Genomic DNA, 23475 nt, shown 5'->3' on the forward strand with positions numbered 1-23475 from the left:
TTCCACTATCACCCCAGTTGCAGGGCATTTACATGCGATAGCGTTAGTAGGCATTCTTTCTCAAAGTGAAAGAGCAACTCAAAAACAAATGTGTACAAAATAAAGTATGTATTACTTTATTGTTAAGCGTGAAAAACTCTACATGAATAACTAAGATATATATCAGCGAAGCTGGATAGTTTTCATAGATCTGTCAGTCTATACCGTTTTTCCATATACTCTACCCCAATGTAAATAATATCTTTATTGAATTTCAAGTGAATATCGATGCAGGAACACCGCAAATATATGATATACAATGTTTCTCTCCTCTCTTCAAAACATAAGGATAGCAAGTGATGATTGTGTAAAATCTTGCAGATTATCTGCCTTCCTTTTGATTGCCAAGGTGTACGGCCACATTCAGACACTACTTTCACACTTACACAACTTAAAATAGGCTACCGCGAGTGCCCATTTTGCATGTGTCTGAGTAAGTAATGCATGTTTAGGCTAAGCAGCTGTGTGTAACTTACTTTACTGTGAATCTTTCGTAGGTAAGTCTTTACTGGAATCCATAATAAGTTACTCATGAATGTCCTTTGTTCATCAAATAAATTAAGCTTACATCTGGAAAAAAAGATAGTTTGGCGCTCATGTTTAGCTGGGAGTTACATAAATGAAAAGCTTAACATCCTTGCATAGGGATTTTACGCCTTTCCTTCATGTCGTGCCCCATTTTCATCAATTTGTATTGAAGAGGAGCCGCAGATGGGAACGTTCTATTGAGCCCCCGCCTTCCTCTCCACCATACAAAGGGCATGTGCACCAGCATGGAAATTCAAGATGGGGATTCCTATGGAGTCCGTCTGATTTTTGCAGGAATCCATTGTAAACGCCACCCGCCACTTCAATTGCACTGGGGAGTGCAAAAAGGTCAGCGTACAAGCGTGCACACCTCCTTTCTACTCTCCACTCTTGCACTCCGTCGTGAAAATGAGGAAAATTAGGTGGCGGGAACACATTTACACAAAAGTGTAAACGTAAAAGACTTCAATGTGACCCCCTTTGTATATCAGCCCCATTGTGCCTAATGTGTTTTCATGTAATTCTGCCATCTGAAACAGAAATGTATTTTTCACATTTGCTATAAATGAAATAGTTAACCACTCTGTGCATGTTATTTTCTAGATACTCTTTCTACATGCTTTTATATAATCACCAAAACGTTTCAATTGTATTTATAAACTGCAGCCAAGTTATTCAGGAAAACAATCAATAACTTAAAACTTGGCATTCTCCAGGAGCAAGCTATAAAAGTTGGGGTACTAATTGAAGTCACAAATCCCTTGTCGGAAATACTGGGAGATTAGTTTTGAAATCAGTGTTTAATCTTCTTATTCATTTTTCATCAGTGTGCATTCAAAACGTACAATGGAAAAATTGTGGCTTAGGCTTTTAATGCTTTATTGTCTCTAGCCTTCATCATACAGAAAACACCAGGATTCTTTTCAAAGATAATGTTTACTACATCCTCTACTGTTCTGCATACAGGGAGATCTACTGCTAAGCTTAAATACGTGCATTACCTTTAAAGAATGTTGAAGTAATGCGTTCATGTTTACAGGCAGTTTACAACAACGAATCACTGACTCATACGTGTGCACTCGCATACTCTTCTTTGCTTCAGTAACGAGATGTCAAAAATGTACTGTGTGTAGGTTATCAAAAACTAAGTCCTGAATCTCAAAGAATCGGGTCTCTCTAAAAACTGTATTTGGAGTGATGACCTCCACATTTTTAGGGGAATAATCAAAAGGTGGCAGACTGACCCCCATGCACGCTTTATTATCAAGACCCTGCACCTTATCCAGCATGGGTGCAGATCAGCATGACATGTATCAATGTTCCTGACACATTACATTGAAAAAAAGTCCTTTTGAAAATATCTCTACATTTTAACAAATTGTTTGAAATAGTTTCAAGATAGATTCTGTTAATGATGAAACAGTTCTGTTCAAGTTGAAACAGTCACAGGAAAAAATAAGTTTTGACTTCTGTATGTGCACAGGATAGGCAGTTGCCAGTCACTACCATAATGGTACTACACAAGTTGTCAACAAATGTAATATGGTGAGATTCCATAGGCAGATGATTGTAGAGACATGTAAATACCCATATAAAGCAAAAACGGTTGTTTTGTCAATAGTTATTTGGAACAGGACTCCAGCACAAGGATTATATGTACACCAAAAAAATGTGGCAGAAAGCACACTTTGTTAATGCATGTTAATTACACCAGCATCACATTAACAGCTGCAATTAAGGCATTAACATGAAAGAGAAAAAATAACACTGGCAAGCCAATGTTTGAAGTTACTGTAAACGAGAACTAGGTTAAAGAGGTCCCAAGAGAATATGCTTGGGGCAGGAGGGGCAGATAGTGGGTGGGAATGGCCACACTATTTTGCATGGTCGCGAGCAGTGAGTGGGTGGGAACATAGCCAAACACGCCACGTGTCCCTCCTCATATTATACCTCCTTCCTAGCAATGCTACAATGCAAATTCGTCGGCTTATATATCGTGATTGAACTCTAGCTAATGAACAAAACATATAATGCAGACGTGTGACATTTTCCTTTTCCTGCATTGCATTTTACTGTGCCTGTTTTGAACAAGCACAGGTAAATCCATTGCATTTCCATTCATTGCAGGATGCCTGCAGTTTGTGAATATGAAATGCTCGAACACAATCCCCAGCCAACCTTTCAACAATTGCACACAGGTCAGAATATGGACATTTGAATATGCACATCAGTAATGTGGGTAATAATGTCCTCCTACTGGATCATCTTATCTGGCTGGGCTCTTTAACCTCCCCTTTCCACTGTATGTTGCCTCCTTCATATCTGCACCTCTTTTATCCATAGTGGAGAAACCCTCTGCTGACCCAAATGCCCCAGCAAACTATTTACTAGTTTCTGTAGGGGAGGACTGGTCCAAGAAGACCCCCCTCGCCTACGCTTTCTCCCCAGGTGAGGACTATGGCTCCTTTGGGCGTCCCCTCATGCCACCCGGGCCCAGGTGGTGGAGGGTTCACCCACTGGAGACATTGCCCGCACATATTAATTGCCCACACGTATTAAAATTTAGCTAGGCCTAGAAACCATTTTGTCTGGTAAAGATGGTGTGAGCTCAGCGCACTGTAGCGCGGCCCCCACCCTTGGAGGGTTTCAGTCATCCTTGTTGCCGCAGCACCCTGGCAGATCCGCTGCGAGCACGTTCCCACGAACAAGACGGACATGAGCTAGTGTAATACACTAACATTGTAACAGTTCACCTCCCGCAGTGTATCATCGCTCCCAACATGACCCGGCCAGCAGGCCTAGGCAAATGAAAAGAACAGTAAAATGGTTGTTACATGCCAGACAATGTTTGTATATTAATGTTGAGACTACTTGCAAAGGATGCTTTTCTCTCATAAAATCCCTTATATTACAAAAGCCTGTAAGATGTATAATTACAAGAGATCATGACCCCATGATCTAAGCGATGGTGAGCATATACCATTGCAGTTGGGTACTCATAATAACGGCACGCACCGGGAATCTGTTTGTTACGTGTATGACTGGAAAACTTACACCCCATGGGCTCGTGCCATAACTGAACTAATGCTGCTAGAGGACACAAGAAAACGAATGTAACCATACAAAGGGCCGATGTGAAGAATGCATGGGAAGGCGCATGTCATGTGTGCATGTCTAGGCCCCACATGCGCCACCACCGTCACGAACAAGTGGCGGGTTACTTTCTATGTTCTCCACCAACCCTAACTCTACCTCACTTACTGCAAATATATATGCATATAACTAAATACTGCACTTGTTAAAACATAATGTATGAATAAGGTACTCAGACTGGGTATAATCAAGACACATCCAGCAAAGTTTAAATGCATGTTTTGTAATGTTTTGAATAAGTATTATAGAGTGTTCAAATGTTTGTGATGTCTTTACCTAAATCGGCAACACACGAGGGAGATACCTTTGTGAAATACGTGCAAGGCCATTCCCCCTCCCACCCTGCGAAGGCTGCCAAGGCATGAGAGCAGAGACCGCGCCGCGCTGCGTTACCTCCCCCAACTAGATTGGAGCCGCTTGAAAGACTTGTAACCCCCTCTGTAGCACCCAAGGCCACCACCCGCCACCTGCATTATTTACAGCACAGCAGTAAACCTCTGCCTGAACACACGCGCCCCCTCGTAAACCTCACAACCCACCGGACCATCGCAGACTTATGGCCCTGTGCAATCAAGACACCCAACACTTTGACAACACACAGCGGAACATCCATAACAACTTCTAACAAGGCAGAAAGACATGTACCGCCCGTCCCAGGCCCTGAAGCTTAGCCCCTCGACCTATGGCCCCGGTCAACAGGACACTGGTAACCATGCCCTGACGTATTACCTCCAGCCCCCTCACAAGGTGCATTCCTCCTGTGTTGCATTAACCTGTTGTATAACCTATCGAAAGATTTACTAAAGAAGATAATACCAGAATGTTTGAATGACTGCGGTGTGCACGGCTTAGGGCTAACAAGTCAGGAAACGACATTCATCTCTGCCACTGGCTGCGATGGCCCCACAACACCGCCTGGATGAACTCTGCCACCCTGCCAGGCCCAGCCCAACCCACGAGGCTGCCCAGTGACGTCTTCCAGCCAAAGCCAACCACATCACAGCAGCACCTATAGTTAGTCATCGCCACCCAATCCCCATGAACTTGTGCCCCCTATAGTGTGTAGGTTCTTATGACGTTTTTTGTAAATATATACGCCTGTCTTTGCTATTGTCAGACAGAGCGCTCTCGGAGTTTGCAGAGTCCTTTGCATGCCCTATTCTGATTGATAAACTCCCATTTACGCTCACCCGCACTCTGTCTTGGCCTTATTCCCATTTTGGGAGAGTCCTTTATTGTCTCTCATTGCGGGGAGGATCGTGCTGTGTGGGGACGCTTGCCTTCATTTCTCCCCTTCCCCATTGTTCAAATGTCCTTGACTAGGTGGTCTTTGACCCAATCACAAAGTACCTTGAGGATAATGGCCTTGGAGCGCCACGTCAATCGTCCTCCGTATTAAACACTTACCTGAGACGGCATGTCTCCAAAATTCTCCATAATGCTCTCCACTCCAAACCTTCTTCTATACTAACTTTTTCTGCTACTTTCAACACTGTTGACCACTCTTCTCTACTCTTCTCTACTCTTCTCTACTCCTCACATTCCAGGACCTTGGATTTTGCAAATCTTATCTACTCATCTGCCATAGGAAGTCGTATATACTCCTTTGGCTTTCACTATCACATTTTTTCTGATTTCAGATATGTTTATCCTTTCCCTCCTTCGCCGCAGCCATCTTGGAACATATTATGAACAGTCTCACTGCAATGTGTCACTGGATGGCTCTATGCTGCCTTGTGCTGAACTTCTCTATAATGAAAGTCTTTTTTCTACCTGCTTCTAATGCCATTCCCAACCTTCTCCTATTTCCTTCCCTTCTGACGACCTCCTTTCTCCCTCACTAAAGGATTGCAATCGTGTGGTCCACTTTGATAGCTATACATGACTGCAACAATGTATCACTATCACTGCTGCTCATTTTAACCTCTTCAACTTTCAGAAAATGTGTCCTTTTCTGACTAAACACTCTACAAAAATTCAAACCTCTACTCTAGTGCTCAGCAAAGTTGCCCACTGCTCAACACTATGCATTAGCCTTCCTTTCTACTCCTTCCTCCCTCTAGACAATGTCCTCAACTTTGTTACCCGCACTCTGTATGACTTACCCAGATCCTCACCTGCTTCTACCTACTGAAAACATGCTGGTTCCAATTTATTTGTTTCTATTTATTTATAAAAAATCACAGGGAAAGCAATACATTTTTGTCACCAAACAGTTACAAAATGTACGATTGATCAGCAGAGAGGACATGGGTACTCTACACTGGGTTGAGAAAATGTAACTTGATGATCAGATGTTGCAGGGGAAGGTGGACACATAAACGAAGGGCGGAGTGCAAAGCGTCTTTCCACTAGTAATACAGTTTGTCAATTCTCACAACAATTGTGCTCAAGCAACAAAACTCACACATGTTGTTAAAGCTAAATAAGGATGCACTAAATTTGATGTCAAGTACCTGTAATTGGATGAACATTTGCCGTGTATGTGTTGCGGCTGTGTGTTTCATCAAATATTCACAACTTGAAGAAGCATTTAATTTCTATCCAGAAATCCAAATTTCAGTATTTGTATTCACAATAGCGTCTAAATGCAAGTGTGGCTGACGCTCCTATTCTGCAAAATATTCAGAAAAACAATACATTGCTAGTGTATCCATTATTTCAAAATGAGGTGAATAGCTTTGATCATAGTATGTCATAGTAGGTCTTATCAACTCATCTACTTAGAATCAGGCATAATCTAACTTGTACCTTATTTCAAAGAAGACATCAACCCTGCTGTTTGTGCAAATTCATCAATTGCAATATTCATCAATGCTTATACATTAAACAGCTTTCATATTTAAGAAAAAAAACTCTAAATTGGCCATGGCAAAATATACTTATGCATTAAATTCCATGGCCTTTAAGTTGCAATGTAGTTTGATATCAGAACTTTCCATCTTGTTATCTTCTTTCCTGAAGCTTAATGGATCTATCAATGACAACTTGAAAGATAAATCCACTCTTTTAGCTATGATTCACTCCAAAATTATTTACATGGAATCATTTGCTACCTCCCTGCAATCAAGAGTTGATCATGAATCGGAATACTCCCAACAGCTCAAGCAAACATTGCAAGTCACTTGACTTGGAACGAGTGGATAAAAAACAACTATTGGGATCACTGTTGGAGTTGTTACATGTGAAATCATCAATTCTTAGCCAGAAAGTGAGGACTTCAATGATGTTAGCTGAAGGGATCATACCTAAACTGGCTGGATTGCAAAATAGGATAACTATAGAGAAGGATAAATCAAATGCAGAATTGGTATCATTGGACCCCTTGCCTGTTAACCAGGAGACTGCAACTCTTTGACCTTTAACAGTACCACCATTTACTGATGAATGATTATTGCCCAAAATTTAGAAGGACGGAGGGCAGCACCATTAAAGCTTACTGGGGGTGTTTCTTCAGTGATATCGATGACACAAAAAATGAACTGTTCTTCCACTTTTACCTTTCCAATGTTTTAAAAAAGTAAGAACCGAAAACTCGTGAACAAACCCTTGAAACAGAACTAACAAAGGAGAAAGTCCAAAAATATGCCTTCGTGGAAAAACAGAAAATCAAATAGCTCTAGAGTATTCGTAAGAAATTGAACAATTCCTTTACCTTCATGTATTGAGACACGTAAAGAACAAAGGTTCCTGTCATCCGGGAATAGTCAAACCAGGAAACTTCTAGATGACCATGACCACTTTAGATTTTCTCAGATACCATCTGACAGCTGTCTTTCCCTTGAGGTGGAGGATAGCATGAATCTTTCTGTTTACATGACTTGATCCTACCTCCAGTCCCATTCCGCCTCCACTTACTGACACTAGCTCATGCTTCACCTTCAAAAAGGTATCCATACCAGAGGTTCAGAAAATCATAGCATCCTTGAAACCCTCGAACTGCAAGGGGGACAGCTGCCCCGCACAGATCATAAAAGATGCAGCTAGGGATCTCTCCCCATTCATCACTAAACTAATAAACCTGTCTTTCTCCAATAACTTGGTCCCCAGTAATCTGAAACAATCCTGGGTCCTACCTCTACTAAAAAAAACTACTCTTGACCCTGACATCCCCACGAATTATAGACCCATTACCACCGTCCCACTAAAAATTCTGGATAGAGTGGCCTATTTACAAATCCAGGACTACCTCGAGGCAAATCATTTACTAGGAACTCGCCAATCTGGCTTTCGACCACAACACGGGACAGAAACGGCCCTTGTTGATCTCAAGTGCCAGATAGACGAACTCAAAGATAAAGGCAAGGCTGCCATCCTTCTTCTCCTCGACCTTTCCGCTGCCTTTGACCTGGTCGACCATAAAATCCTGTGCAACCATTTGTCATCGGCAGCACACTTCTCCCATTCTGCGGTCACATGGATCCAATCTTTCCTGGACAATAGGACCATGCGGGTCTTCTCTCCCCTAGCAGCGGCTGACCCCATCCCCATCACCTGCGGTGTCCCACAAGGATCCTGTGTCTCACCCACTCTGTACAATATATTCACAAAGCCCCTATTCGATAAGCTGGACAATCTGGGTGTCACCTACACGAACTACTCAGATGACACCCAGATACTCCTCACTTTATCAGGTAACTACAACATGGACGCCAAATGGATCAATGAAGTCTTCTCCATCATTCAGGCATGGATGGCCACACATGGCCTGTGCCTGAATGATGATAAGACCGAACTGCTTCTTGTCGGCTCACCTAACACCATCCGAAAACTCTGTCCCGGCTTCACTAGCTTTACTATTGACGGTAACACCATACCCATCGCCAAGAGCGTAAAAACCCTCGGTTTCTACCGAGACACGAATACCAACCTAGCTAAACAAATTAATATGACTGCCTCAGCCACTGCCTACACTGGTAAATTAATTAGGGCCTGCAGACCATTGATCTCCCCTAACAACTGCCTCATCTTAGCCAGAGCACTCCTTCAATCCAAACTTGACTACTGTAATAGCCTCTATGTAGGTGCCAACAAAACAGTAATCAATAAATTACAAGTCCTACAAAACAACGCACTCCGTGTCGCCCTAAATCCCCCCAGAAGAGAACACATCTCCGCCACTAGAACTGCATGCAAATGGCTTTCCATCCAACAAAAAATAGACCTGAAAACCATATGCCTTACATACAAAGCTCTTAACCATCTTGCCCCGCCCTATCTCTCTAACAAATTTACATTAAGACAGAACACTAGAACTACCAGATCGTCTAACACACTACAACTAACAGTGCCCAAATACTCCCTCAAAAGAGCCGGTGGATCCAGCTTCCCAGCTCTGGCATCACAACTTTGGAACACTATTCCACTGGATATCAAATCTACACCCACTTTCCAACCCTTCAGAACTAAGGTCATCACTTGGTTACTCAACAAATAACCTACCAACTATGTATGTATGCATACCTAATGTTCAAATGTTTCCTATGTTGTTTGCCTATTATTATCTATGCACTAACTGCCTTCCTGTCAACCTTCTTATGCCTTATTACTACTGTACTATTGTCCCCTTCTGTTACCTGTAACCTGATGTTCAAAGCGCACATATACCCCTGGGTCAAGAGCGCTATACAAATAAATAAACAAACAAACAAACAAACTCATGATGATAAGTCGAACACAGAGGTCCGGGTGGATGATCGATATATACCCTTATATATCTGAGGCCTTTCAGTTTGGATCTTCCAATAAGGGTGAACAATTTTCAAAATGGAGTTCTGGAGTCAAGCACTCAAGCACTCAATCGATTTATCTGAAAATTGATGCCCTTAAATCAGGGCCTGCCCGTAAGGTGAACTCACTGTTTCTGACTTTGGAAGAGAAACAGTTCCCTGCAAACTGGCAAAGGAAGACCATGGACACTGGTTGGTGCCTGAAATAAGGACCAAACTTTGAGGTGTGCAGACTGGTCTGACGTACAAAGCTTGCGAGATGGTAAAAATGAAGCTATTCTAAGAATGCGGGTATCAATCAGGAGGCTTGTGTCTTGTGCTTGGAGTGTATACTGCCAGTGAAGGATGGCTTGATCTTAAACTGTTCGAATGTGATGAGACCATTCCAGCATATTACATTGCTGCATTTTGGACATTCTGATGACATCAAAACTGTGCAGTTTGTAGAGGAAACAAAAACGGATAAGGTAAACTTACATCTGTCATCGATTGGGGTTAGATCATCGCATCAACTGCATGTTTTCAATTTTTCTAATATGCAAGCCCTGATTTGAAAAAGGCGGCGCAGTCCGTTGAAACACGTGTAATCATATAGGGCACCTATGCTCATCATTGAGGGCACTAATGCTTACTAAATACAGAAGCAGTTTTCTAAACATTTCAATTGAGTGGATTTCTTCTTTCTTTTTTTCTTATTATTGGTGCATGATTGAAAAGAGTGCAACTACTTTTTCCCATATCATTATATAAAGCGGAGTGGAGGAACCATACTATCTCCGTGGTTGCACAACGCATGCGAAGCAGAATCTCTCCATTTAAAGCTTTAGGGCGCGGTGGTCCATTTCTCTGAATGTCCATTGGAAAACTGGTTCCTCAAAAGGTTTGATTGTTCCCTAGAAGGTAGATTCTGGAGAAAGATACTGAGACTTCCCAATTTAGATCCAACCTCAGCGATTACGTATGAATTGGTATTGATTCTGATTTATGCAAGAACAGTTTGGAAAGCAGTGACCCTATTTTGGAAATGTATGATGCCCACAATGCTGGCTCCATACCTAATTCTAAGTACAGAAAGGGGTAAAACAGGATCAGATCTCTTGTGTCTATGGACCTTGAGGTGTCGGGGGATTCTTGAAATGTTGGGAGTTGAACAAGACCTGTTGTTGGAAAATCCAAAATAGGTGAAAAGAAAACTTTGGCAACACGATTGGATCCTTTAGAATAAAAATACTCATTATCTACAGTCCTCTTTGAATAATGAGTGTAAAGGGTATTATTGCCTGGCCAACTATCTAAGATTCTTTCCCAGTCTTTGGTATAAAAGTCAGTTCATGAGATTCCAACTAAACCTCTTTCCCACCAAAGAAATGTTGAAGATTTATAGCAAGGCTTCAAATTTGGGCTGTAGATGTTGTGCAGAATATAGGCAAGAAGAGACTTTAAAACATATCACATTGTTTTGCTCTGGATTGACGGGAATAAGAATGAGATATTTGGGCAAATTAATGCTTGATAGACAGTGTCAAGATGCAGTAAGATTTTGGAAACTCTTGGTAATGGGAGAGAATTATCTGGCAGTTTTCTGCCTGATAAGGTTTGTAAGAGAATGTTTTGAGCATAAAGCTATTTTGGGTATAGAGATCGATTAATGTCATTCATTTGATTTGGAAGCATGTTGTTTTTATGTATGAAGGGATTGTGTTTATATTTGCTGTGTATGGATTGTGGATATATGTGATGACTAAGGTAAAGGTTTGTAATAAACAAAAAAATCTTAATAAAAAAATAATTAACCAAGGACGAGGACAGGACAGAAGGACATGGTAATGGGATGGTGGAGGAAGTGTTGTAGTGTTGTCCGTGGAGGGAAGGGAGCAAGGAAAACAGGGGGATGCAGTATCATAGAGTACAATGAAACATGTTCTTCAGAAAAAGGACTTTGAGGGTGGATTTAAATAGTGGTAGAGTTGGAGTAGCATTGAGAGGGAGAGTAGGAGCATTTCAGAGTAGGGGAAAGAGGAGAGAGTGGAAACAAGAGGGAGCAGTGAGAGCTCGAGTGGTGGCAAGGAGGTGAGTTGAAGATGATCGTAACAAGCTAGGCGGAGGGACTGAGATGAGCATGTAGATAATGTGGGGTGAGTCCATGGATAGTTTTGAAGATGATATATGATATGATATGGCACTTAAAATGCGCTTGTACACAAGTGTTTCTTGGTGTGACAAGACAAAGAAGGGGAAACAGAAGGAGGACAAAAAACAACGATCTTACTCGGCCTTGTTTCATTCCGATTGCACAAGTGGAAGGCGAGAAGTGCTGAGGGGTTGGGGGATGGATAAGTGCAGGTAACTCAGTAAGTGCAGCCAGCAGGTGGCTTACAGGTGCATAGAGAAGGGACTGTAGGGTTGCAGATACATACCATAAGATCTGGGGAGCCTAGAGGCAGTGAAAGGGAAGCTGGACATGTAGGAGCCTAGCACCGAGGTCAGAGGGTAGCCAGGTGATCATTGCGTGGAGCAGTCGGAACATCAGAATGGGAGAGGAAAAGAGAAAGCAGAAGCAAAAAGGAAGGTCTTGAGTTGCTTCAGGAACAGTAGGTGGTTCTGCACAAGTTTGAGAGAGGCAGGGAGGCTGGTCCAGAGGGAGGCCCCAGACGAAGAGAGAGATCTGCCCCCAACTCTCCACTTGGAAAAGCATCTCACCCTCAGAGAGTTGGAAGTGAATGAGCAAAGAGTTCAAGAAGGGAGATGTTTAGGAAGAGAGAGTTCGGCGTAGTGCAGTCCGAGGCCCCAGAAAACTTTGAAGACGATGCAGAGGGTCTGGAACTTGATCCTTGCTGCCACAGAGAGCCAGTGCAGAGATTTCAGAGCTGGAGAGATACTATCCCTGGTCTTGAGGCCAAGGAAAAGTCGTGCCGTCCTCTTCTGGATAAGTTGTAGAGGTCAGTGAGTAGAGGCAACAGATTTTGCTAGAGGCGGTTGCAGTAGTCCAGCCTAGAGAGGACCAGAGCTCTGGAGACAGTGAGCTTCTGGGGGGAAGTGAGGAAAGGAAGAACACCTCTGAGGAGGTGTAACTAATAGTTTGACTTCTTAAAGACATCAGAGATGTAAGGAGAGAAGGGGATGACACCAAGGTTCTCAACCTCACAGGTAGGAGCAGGAAGATGGCCCAGAGTGGGTGGCCAGAGAGAGAGAGGAAAGGAGGGAGCTGGTGTTCTGATGGAAGAATCTTAGTCTTACTGGTCTTAAGGCAGAGCTCATGGTGGCACACCATTCCTGAATTGTGGCCAGGCAGTCTGGTATAAGAGAAGGGGAAGAGATGGCTGAGGGGAGCCTGAAAGAGAGCTGAATGTCATCCGCATAACACTTGGAGCAGAAGATAGCAATGCAGTGGGCAAGAGGTGCCAGGTAATGGTTGAAAAGCCAGGGAGAAAAGTTAGATCCCTGGGAAACACCACAAGTAAAGAGAGAGATAGAAGAGAGGCAAGACCCCAGTTGGACCCAAGCGGGTCGGTCAGTGAGAAAGAAGGTCAGCCAGGCCAGGACCTGATCAGTCACATCCAGGTTATCATGAGGTAATTGAGCAGGTTGGCATGGTTGACCATATCGAAAGCAGAAGAAAGATCGAGGAGAATGAGGACAGAAGGAAGGACAGAATCAAGGTTAGAGAGCAGGTCTTCAATGGTGTTCGGGAGAGCAGTTTCTGTGCTTCTGGCAGCTCTGAAGCCAGACAGGTGGTCGTGGAGACAACCAAAAGATTCAGTGTTCAGATTAAGCTGGGAGACGGACAGTTTTTCCAATAGTTTCCCCAGGAAAAGAGTGATGGAGATCGGGCGATAGTTAGCCGGAGAGGAAGGATCAGCAGAGGGCTTTGTAAGAATTGGCTGACACAGTGAGTATAGCATTATTTTAAGTTTTTTACGGTGAGCCTGCCAGAAGAATCACTCTCTCTCCCTCCGTCCTTCAACTGTCAATGCCGTCACGTGAACATCGCTCCTTAGAATAATAACAAGGAGAGGATGGTTCATGTGACGGCGCGCTCCACAAGCATCAATCATCTCTACATATCTTCCCCCTTAGGAGAACCAACAAAACATTGAATACACTAAAATTGACTATGTCTGAAAATAGAACATACTTAAACATTTATTTAACAAACCCGAAAAGAAATACTGATAAGACATAAGAGAATACTACTATGCATAAAAGTAACATTGCATAAAACCATAATTTTTTGTTCACACTTATACCATTGAACTTTTAAGACATATGGTCCTTCATCCAAACAGGCTTGGACCATGTTCTTTGGAGACAGCAGAATCTATTCTCTTCACCATCATTCAAATTCTCACTACCACTTACGCTTTTGTTTAACTGTGCTGCCTTCTCCACCTCCTCACGCATACCATACGCCTTTGCAATCCTCCCCTTTGACCACACTTCTACTCCTTCCAAAATTACTACACTCTGCTTGACCGCACATATCCTCTTTGGCCCCATAAACTTACTTTCCAGACACTTGTTCACCAATCTGGGATTTTTTATGTACATCATCTCTCCAATTTTCCATTCACCTTCCTTTACCCTTTCCCGGGCATTGATCCAGTCCTTATTTTTCTCCTGGCTCACATTGATAAGTTTCATGATCTGGTCTCTATCTACTTGAACCACCTTGGCCATCCCTAACCATCCCGGACACAATCTGGTCCCTGGTTCCCTGCCCTTCAGAGACATGAACGGTGAGACTCCAGTCACTGAATGCGGGGTAGTTACATAATTCCAGGTCAACAGGTTTAATACCTCTCTCCATGGCTGTCTGACTCTCATAGCCAATTGCAACCCCTCTTTCAAACATTGGTTGACCCTCTCCACAAGACCATTAGCTCTAGGGTGCTACAATGCAGTTTTGATATGTCTTATATCATAACTGCTAAGGAACTTCCTCATTGCTTCCGAAACAAATTGAACCCCATTATATGAGACAAGCTCAGTGGGCACACCCTCTTTAAGCAATACTTTCTCCAAAAATGTAATCAATTCTCTAGCCGTGACTTCCTTGACCGCTTCCCATTCAATCCATTTCGAAAGAAAGTCAACTAGCACAAACATAAATCTCAATCCTCCTCCCAAACCCATAATGGGACCCATGATGTCCACTGCTACTTTGGACCATGGTTGATCTAGAACTACATTTGGAACCAAAGGAGTCTCTCGCACAATTTTCGTCTTGTCACTTGGTTGACAAACCATGCAGTCTTTCACCCATCTCTCAGCCATCTTGTCAATACGTGGCCACCAATAGCTCTGATGGAGCTTCCTTTTCATTGCCCCTTCTCCTGGGTGTCCCTCATGGGCATGTTCTATCAGGCATGGTCTGATTGACTCTAGAGAAATCACACACTGCCCCCTACTTAGTCTGCCTTTACAGATATTCAACTGTTCCTTGACCTCCCACCATATATCAAATTTCCTATCCAAACTCTTCCTTTGGGGCCACCCCTTCACCGTCCACTCTTTAATTAATTTAAGTTCTTCATCAGAATCCTCTTCGTGTAACCATTTCTCCTGACTAACAGCGTCCTCTACTTCTGCTACAACTGATTCATCCACTTCCATACCCTTAAAATCTTCAGTTTCACTAATTGGCAGCCTGGAAAGGCAATCTGCCACTACATTCTTTTTTCCAGGCAGAAAGCTCACATCAAAGTTATATCCTTGGAAACCTAAGCCCCACTGACTTATCCTAGGCGACCCCAAGGCCCATCTCCCACTCTCAAACAACTGCACTAGTGGTTTATGGTCTGACCGAACAACGAAACACCTACCCCACAAAAAGTATTTAAAGTGGATAATGGCCCAAAACATGGTTAACATCTCTCTCTCAGTAACTGAGTATTTAGGCTCAGCCCCTCTCAAAGCCCTCGATGCAAACCCAATAACCCTTTCCTTGTTCTCCTTGTCATATTGCACTAAGGCCGTTCCGAGTCACAGCATGCCAGCATCCACCACCAGCACGGTTTTATCCATTGGATCAAACCTTACAATAGAAGGCGCCTTACTGATCGCTTCCTTAACATTTTCAAAAGCCACACCACACTCCGGAGTCCAGTCGAACTTTGATCCCTTCTTGAGTATCATTCTTATAGGAGTGGACGCAATAGCAAAGTCCTTTACAAATTTATGATAGTATTCGGCAAGTCCCAAGAAAGATCTCACTTGATCTTTGTCTGTCGGTATTGGTGCATTTTTTACCGCCTCCACCAAACATATCTTCAGTCTCACCCCAAACTCATCAATTTCATGTCCCAGATACTCCACTCGTCCAACCGCAATCTTACATTTATCTCTTCTCACCGTCAAGCCAGCCTCAGACAGTCTGCTTAACACCTGGGTCAAAATCACATCATGTTCAGCCATAGAACTTGCATAGATAAGCATGTCATCTTGGAACACTACAATATTCTCTACCCCCTCCATAACAGTGTCCATCACCCTTTGTAATATAGCTGCCCCCGAGGCAAGGATGAATGGCATTCTACAGTACTTGAAGGTACCGAAAGACGTTAGACGTTATAAACGCCGTTATAAACGCCGTCAGATGTTGGCAGTCTTCTTTCAAAGAATATGGTGATAGGCTTGAAAGAGGTCAATCACAGAAAATACTTTGGGTCCCTTGAGAGTTGACAATTTATCACCAATTATTGGCAAAGGATGCCTGTCTATGAGAAAGTTCCTATTGATGTCTCTCATGTCCACACAAAGCCTTATTTCTCCATTCGGTTTTGCTGCCACCACCATCTCCCTTTTATCTATGATCACCTTCTGCAACAAGATTTCAATCTCCATTTTTAGGTTTCCTCTCAAGTCATGAGGTATTGGTCTCAGTTTATGAACCTTCGGTATTGCCCCTGTTTTCAAACGAATCTCATGTTCAAATCCCTTTAGCATCCCCAAGTCCTCTTGGAACACCATCGGAAATTCTTTGTCCCATTTATCTTTAATCTCCGCAACTGTGACTGGCTCCTCTGCACTTGCTTGTATCCTAATTCCTAGTTTGTGTTGCTCTCCCCACCCCAAAAGAGACAAGCCTTCTTGTGTCACATACACCTCTGAATCACAACTCCTGCCTTTATATTTGATAGCTGCTTGAAACTTCCCCAAAGTCTTGATTTCTTACATTACCATATGCATACGGCTCTATTGTGTGCTCCTTCAATTCGCTGAGTTTGCCTTGCAAGCAGCCCTCATATGTTCTTCATGACATCAGAGTCCAGGGCGACCAACTATCTACCTTTAATGTTACAACCCTTCCATTCATCAAAAACACATCGGTTGGTTTCTCTACAGACCCTTGCAAAATGTCCCTTCTTCTTGCATTTCAAACAAGAAATGTTCCTTGCAGGACAAAATACACTTGTGGAAATATGACGATTGCTACCACATTTATAGCATCTATCTCCTTGTTCATATTCATTTTCTTGAATCCTCTCACTGCTGCCACTTCTCCTTGTCTGTCGCCCTTCATGGTGGACATGTGCTTGTGTGCTCCATGCCTCTGGCTGTCTCCACTGCCACTTCTAAAGACACATCTTTAGTCAGTAGTCTTTCCTGTATCTTCATGTTATTAGTGCAACGTACTAACTGGTGACGTATAAGTGAATCAGTCAATGGGCCAAACTGATCTTAAGGCTGCAATGACATTCTCCACAGGCTCGTGAGAATTTTGTATTCTCTGAAAAAACGTATGTCTTTCAAATGTAATGTTTTTCTTTGCCTCAAAATGAATTTCCAACTTCTTTTCAGCCAGAGTGTATTGGTCTATCTCTCCTTGACCTTCTTGTGGGGGATGTGGTAATCCGTCGTAGACACTACGACCTTCTGTGCATAGATTGTGCAGGAGTATTGCTTCCTTTCTTGCCACAGCAAATTTGTCCCCACCAATTGCCACTAGGTATGTATCAAAGATTATTTTCCAGCTGTCCCATTTTATTGGTAGAGCACCTGGCTCAGATAAGAAAGGTGGGGGCGGGGACTTGCTAGCTGCAGCCATTTTTAAGTTGCTTAATCACCAATACCAATGCAATGTCTAAAGTATCCAGTACACACAACTTTGAAATATTGTCACAATTTAGTTTTCCACTCCTGCACCAATCGTGTGTGAGTACCCCTTTCTTTTCAACTTTTTATGACTAGTGACAGTTTTCACGTGGCACTCCCCTAGTACCGTTGTTTTGTTGTTTACTTCTAGGGCCGGGTGGTGGTTGGGCTTGTTTTCTCTACTTTGGAGGCTGTACCCAATGGGATACGAGGTATCAGCCTGACACAATGTCAATGTCTCTCCCAGCGATGCACTTGAGTGGACCACCCCCTTGAAAATCTGTCTGTACTCTCCCCCGCTCTCCCTCAGTCCCCCCTCAACTAGAATACTTGCAAGCGATGGAGAGTGGGTGGGCGGGTCCAAGGCTTCAGTTTATTACGGCGAGCCTGCCGGAAGAATCACTCTCTCTCCCTCCGTCCTTCAACTGTCGCTGCCGTCACACGAACATCGCTCCTTAGAATAATAGCAAGGAGAGGATGGTTCGCGTGACGGCGTGCTCCACAAGCATCAATCATCTCTACAGGCTTCTTTAGAAGGGGATGCAAAAGGGAGTGCTTAAGGGGGGAGGGGAAGGTCCAGTGGCAAAGGAGTGATTGTAGAAATCGCCCAATGGTGTCAATGTTGTCCTTGATGGTTTTGGATGAGCAGGGGAGAACCTGCTTTGATGAGACTTTCATAGATCAGACTTGTCTAGAAACATATTCTGGGGTGGACAAGGGAAAGGATGAAAAAGTAGGAGGAGAGACGGCCACAGGCAGGCTAGGAGTGGCAGAGGAGTGGGATAAGGTAGAGGAATAGAGGGTGGACAGGATATCCTGAGTTTTAGTGATGAAATGAGAAGCCAAGACTGTGCAGAGGACCTGGGAGGGAACAGGAGAGGTAGATACTTCAGCAGGATTGGCCACCTCCTTGCCGATTTTGAAGAGAATGGGTGAGTTGTTAGATGCCACAGAGAAGTGGGCTTGGATGTGGGCTCTCCTCTTAGCAAGGACAGAGAGTCTGTAGTTCCTTTGGAGCAGTCAGAAGGCCAGTTTGGCAGGGGGAGCCCCCAATGCCCTCCACTTCCTCTCAGCCACCCTACACTTACATTTAAGGTTCACAAGGTCAGAATTGTACCAAGAGTTGCACTTGGATTTGGGCTTCAAATGGATCCTCATGACAGGGGCAAGGACATCAAGAGTTTTGGAGATAGAGAGATGGAAGTTAGATAGGGCTGTGTCAGGATGTGAGTCAGCCAAAGGTGCAGAGGGAGGAGAGAAGGTAGCGGTGAAAGCCTCAACTGACACACGCTTCATGGTTCGGATGAGCGCGAAGGTAGGTGGCAGTTTTGGAGTCGGCTTGGCCTGAGGGATAGTGAGAGCGAGGTGGGAGGAAAAGAGAAAGTGATGAGTTGAAGATAATGAGAGGAAGTTTATACTTAGCCCTTTCTTTGGTCCTCCATGCACAGCCAATCTCTTTTTAAGTTCCTTTTCCTAGTCTACAAAGCTTAAGTCATTTTCCTTAGTACCTGTGTGATTGTTTTTTAGTTTACTCACCATCTTGTTCCCTCCAATCCCTGTCTTCACTCAACCTCACTGTCCCATACCTTCCCTGTTTCTCCCCCCACTTCCAGTTGTTCTACCTACTTGCCCTGCTCCACTGGAACCCACTGCTCATAACAATCAAAACAGCCGAACTGTGGATATCTTCAAAGATCACATATTTACTAAAGAGGGAGCTCCCTCTGATGTTTCTCCATTCTCGCTGCTTGACCCCCCCCACTGCCTCCAGTCACCTTCATTAATGTGATTTGGAATATTAAATAGTACCTCTTTAGTTGCTCCCTTAGGTGTTCTCTTGAAGTCACTTGTTTTTTTTCTGTTTGTTTTGTCCCTTGTATGCATTCCACTTTTGTACACCATCATAAACTTAGTGATCACGTCATTGCATCTTTGTGCTATTGTACAGGCACTCTTCGTGAGAATGTCTTCGCCATCTGTACATGTTATTCTAAGGCATGTCTGATTGAAATTGCCATCCCTGTTCTGTAAAATTACAAATAAGGGCATATTCCTTGATGCACGAGAAGGGGATAATCAGGCTCATTCCTCTACTTGCATCAGAAATAATCTATACATCATCCCATTTAGTATACAAGCACTTTAATAAAGATATAGTGAAAATGATATAACATTTGATGAATCCTTAGAGCATATTTAATTAGTTCCCGGTAAGGGCGGTTGGGTGGAGGGGCGTCTTTCCAAGCCAATCAGGAACCTTGGAATGCAGGTTATACTTCATGGAGTTGCCCAGTTCTGTGCCTCCTCAGAATAAGGATATATTTATATTGCTTAGCGGGCAATACGTAAGTTAGCCTATGCATCCTTGACCCCATCCCCCAAATGATGCTCGACAACCCCTTCACCTACTTACCTGCAGCTGCCTTGTCCCTCACTGGTCGCTGCAAGATATGATGTTCTGCCACTTCCCTGCTGCGACAATGGGTGACATGGAAAGGGAGAAGGCATTATGTGTTCATTGTGGCCATCTTGTTTTGTAGTTTATTTAAGTTGAGAAACAGCAACCATACCATTTCTCAACTTAAAAATAAACAACCTTTACCACGCTGGAAAACATGCTGGGTGCTTAAAGAAATATTATAGAATATGATATAAATGTAATATCGCTCGGGCCTGTAACTTAGGCTCTGGGGCATTACCTGACCTGGTAATGCCTCCCACATCGCAGGGTTTATTGCTTCAATAACGAGTGCCTAATAGGAATTCTTACAGAACACAGGACTTGTATTAAAACTTTATATTTTAAAATAGAAGCAATAACAAAGACCAGTAGACTTTGTCACAATTGGAATGCTCACATTCCAGTTTTTCTAAAACTATTACGTTGATGGAATACGCAAAACGTGTTTACATCATTTCAATTTCTGTGGATATGCATTATTACATTAGTACAAACGGTGGTCACTGCCTGCTCTACCCTTGTACCACTCACTACCATAGCCACTCCTCTAAAGCTTTCCATGGGTTCATGGTCTTTCCATTGAAAGGGTTTCCATCAGAACCCTTTCCAACGAAAATATTCCATCGAATTCTTTTGCATCAAATGCATTCTTTTGCATTTTTTTATGGGGGTCCCCCTCAGCCCCTCGTTTTTTTACCCTTAGAACCCCACCCTAACGAAAAATAACCCTTAACCCCATCCACATATGCGTTTGATCCAAAAAAATGTGCATTCCATTAAAAGAAAATCGATGCAAAATGTGCGTTGGAAAGGGTTTCGATGGAAATCCTTTGATGGAAAGACCAGATACCCTTTCCATGCTAAATGCAGCTCTGCCCGAGTAAATTAATTGACATTGCTAGTGGCAGGTGCCGCTGTTACAGTTCCCACCGCTTAATAAATATCCCAAATTGAGCCGTTTTATATGAAGCATTGTGAAGATAAGTTAGCACCGTGAATGGCAAAGTATGGATCTATGGTGTTCTTCTGTGTAGATTTTGTGTGGACTTTAATTGTAGCATGCACTGAACAATGCAGAGTGCTCTTCTGATTATTTCGCATATTCAGTACATTGATAATAAACATAAACCTGTATGCTCGGGTGTCCTCTACTAAAGACTCCCCAGAAAGATTCTTGACCTACAGTATCATTATTTATTTGAGAATCAATGAGGCAATGAACGAGCCTTGTCTCAACGGAACCTCAGTAATAAGTGTCCTCAGATCGATGGACAGCAAAGTGTGCTCTCCCTTCATCTCTCCCCATCAATATGTATTTGGTAGCTGACCCATGAGCCATCCATGGTTTGTGGTGCAGAGAAAACGTTCAACAATTTAAGTTAATTTGCTTTCACAAACTGTCCTTATTACCTTATGGTTCTGATATGTAGTCCTCAGACATCGGGCTGTTCCCAACATGTGATAGTTTGTTTTCTAATGAAGATCCTAGGACTCTTGACCTTCTTTTTATAAAGACAATTGATCATCCTGTACACTGATGTCTTCAGGAAAATGAGTTTCATAGGGCTCTAAACAGGTACAGTCACTCTGCACCATTTACATCACAAATAAAAAAAGGATATTTTACAAAACGCTTCTGTATGACTAAAATGTCACTGTACATTGTAGCCATAAAGAATCATTTTGTTGCTCACCTTATATTAACTTATTTGAAGGGTCCTAAAATAGTGTCCCTTGGCTTGGGGAGGTTGTTGTGTCTCTGAGGTGTGTTATGTAGTCATGGAAGCCGTGGCTCTCAAATGCGCCCACATACACAATGATGCTCGGGAGCCGGGTCAACATGCTCTGAACTGGGTGCACGGAGCCTGTGCACTGCCTTTCATTAACTTGGTCACATCTAGGTCCATGTGACCGCAAACCCACATATGCAGGCTGTCAGGTGAGAGCCTTGGTTACATGCCGAGGGTAATAACAACAACAAAAACTACTTTTAACCTTATTTTAACTTTATTAACACAGCAGGTGGTGCTGACCGAGACCGCTACTGACTGTTATCCCTGGCCGATGGCGTTCTTGTGCAGTTGGGCCCCCACCTTGCTCTTATCCACCTCTGGGCTGACCGCTTCGTGCTGCTCGCCGGCGTGGCTGGTGAACCTACTGCCAGGAGAAACACATCTTTATCTGTCTCTTCCTGTAGGCTGACACCTCACACGCTAATCCGACTAAAGTTCGCGCCCTTGGCTGTTCCTATGATTGGCCACAGCATCCTTCAGAAGGTGGAGAAGAGCCCTGTTTGCGGCATCATCCGCACTGCCAACCGATATTACACCGCCACAGTATTCACACGCTCGAAGGGAAGCTTTGTCCATGACTGATTTCGGGGTCGCCTCTCTGCCTGCCACTCCTTTCTTGGTCTGGGTGCAGATTGTGAGTGCTTCTCCCACCTTCAGCCCCTTGATAGCTTCCTCCATCATTGCCGATCTGGCGGTGGCCAGCTCATGGACTCTTCCAAGCTTCGTTGTTTTTGCTAGAGTCACCCCTAGCCTTTTATTATTTGAGTGTGCAGATTGTTTGACTGACAGGTGGCAATAATTTGACCTCAGAGCTCACCATCCTCATCCACGAAGGCGCACGTGGCTGCCAGCAGGCGAAACCTAGTGTATTAAGAGTCCAGCGACTTGTCCGGGCCTTGAGTTGCCTGCCTGATCTGGAAGCGTTCAAACTCAATGTTCACCGTAGGTGCAAAATCCCACAAGATAGACACCCTCATCCAAACAGTCAACATACCTTCTGGAAAGGCCATCTGCATTATCATGACTCTTCTCTGGTCTATGCTCTATGGTAAAGTCTATCCCTTCCAGGCTAATGGACCACCTGAGCAGTTTTGGGTTTTCACCCTTCATCTGCATAAGCCACTTCATGGGTTTATGGTCTGTTTGGACCTTGAAGGTAAACCCTGTAAGGGAGGGCCTAAAACACCTAAAGCTCCAAACAATACTGAAACATTCCTTTTCAATAACAATGGAACAGACATGTCACACTCTCCTATAAAGACTGGTAATTTGTCAGTAAAAGAACTCGACTCGTAGCTCCAGAGAACCATTGAGCATTCATGGCAATTCCCGACATTGGGTATTTTCCCTCTCGTATACATGAACGAGTAGCCCCAGTTTCTACTAGAAAAGAAAAAGATCTGCCTCCTATCGTCACAGTAACCCTTGGTTCCTCTTGGGAGACTGGTGTCACTGATAGTACTGAACAGATCAAGTCTCCCTCTGAGCTGTCCTATTGTGGGTACCCCTGTACCATTAAAAGGATTCCATCCCACCACAGTAGCACCCTCTATTCTAGGTGCCAGCAATTGTCGTGTGTGCATACTGCTGTGTCTGCATAGGGGCATGCTGCGACTGCCCTTGCGGTGGATTCATTTGCATTTGCAGTGGTTGCTGTGCCTGTTGCATTTGCAGCACT

This window comes from Ambystoma mexicanum, chromosome 2q (assembly GCF_040938575.1).
Source record: "Ambystoma mexicanum isolate Mex_15411 chromosome 2q, UKY_AmexF1_1, whole genome shotgun sequence".
NCBI classification, from domain to species: domain Eukaryota; kingdom Metazoa; phylum Chordata; class Amphibia; order Caudata; family Ambystomatidae; genus Ambystoma; species Ambystoma mexicanum.